General features: G+C 22.8%; 1 long non-coding RNA gene across 1 annotated transcript; it reads right to left on the reverse strand.

Moving 5' to 3' along the window:
* On the reverse strand, positions 318-1,174 carry LOC110265968. The gene is made up of 2 exons (XR_002352687.1): positions 1,069-1,174; positions 318-395 (listed from the first exon to the last, which is right to left on the reverse strand). It is a non-coding gene; the product is annotated as an uncharacterized LOC110265968 (long non-coding RNA).

The following is a 1,174-nucleotide window of genomic DNA, read 5'->3' on the forward strand; positions in this document are numbered from 1 at the left end:
TTATAAATACACATATCTCATTTATAACTATACATAAACTTTCTAAAAGAATATATAAGACTTGTTTGATTTGGAAAAAAAATTATTTTCATTCTAAATATTTTTATTTTCAAGATTTAATGAAAAAGCAAATGAAAATGATAAATTAATTTCTATTTTTATTTTCTGTATTCAATTTTTTTCATAAAGTCTTAAAAATAAAAATATTAAAATAAAAATGGAAAACGTTTTCTGTATCGCTTGTTTCTTTTCCAATAATGAATGCCAGAAATTAATTTCCCTATCCCAGTTATACAGATCTTAAACAAAATACAAAAATCTCAAACTTATTCCCGGAAGCATAATTGATCTAACAATTACACGCAACTTACATAATGGAGCAGCTATCATTATTCCTACAAAGAAAAACTCATATGATCATAAGATTATCCGAAGTTCAAATTTGAAAAATAAGATAATTTTTCTATAAAAAAGAAAAGCTATTCTAAATATAAAACAAAACATTTGCCACAATTGAAATAGCTTATCATATCTTTAGTTGGTTTTATTTATTCAGATAAATTTAACATTTTATAATAAGCAAAAAGATTTGTAATTTTTTTTACAATTTTACTAAACTAATCTTAGGCACAAAACACAACATTTTCGCACCTTTTAATTTGCAAAAGAATAACAATAAATAAAAAAGTGAAAAAAAAAGGCCCTACTTTTTAATATAATCCAAATAAAGCGCTACTTCCACGTCATTTGATAAGTTATCTTTAGTTAAGTAAAAGTAGGCGATTTTAGACAATATTTTTTAAAAAAATATATAAGAACCAATTTTTATTAGTCAATTTTAGTCAATTTTTTATTTTAAAAGTTCTTTTTTTTTTTGAAAGTTTTGAGATTTAGAAAATTTATAATTTAAGATTAAAAATTTATAATTTAAAAACAAAAATTTAAAGTAAGTAAAATAATTTTAAATAAATTACCTGACATTGATTAAAAAAAAAATTGATTTCATAGAATTACTCTATTTTTTGTCCATCCATCTATCTATTCTTATGAAAAATGCAAAATTCGTACCCTTTCCTGTCTTCGTAACTGCTCAGAGCTTCCTCAAATTTGAGCCAAAGGGTATTTGTATCCTGAGGATTCACATTTTGAGGCCCTACACAATATGCTTGAACTA

Source organism: Arachis ipaensis, chromosome B08 (genome assembly GCF_000816755.2).
Source record: "Arachis ipaensis cultivar K30076 chromosome B08, Araip1.1, whole genome shotgun sequence".
NCBI lineage: Eukaryota > Viridiplantae > Streptophyta > Magnoliopsida > Fabales > Fabaceae > Arachis > Arachis ipaensis.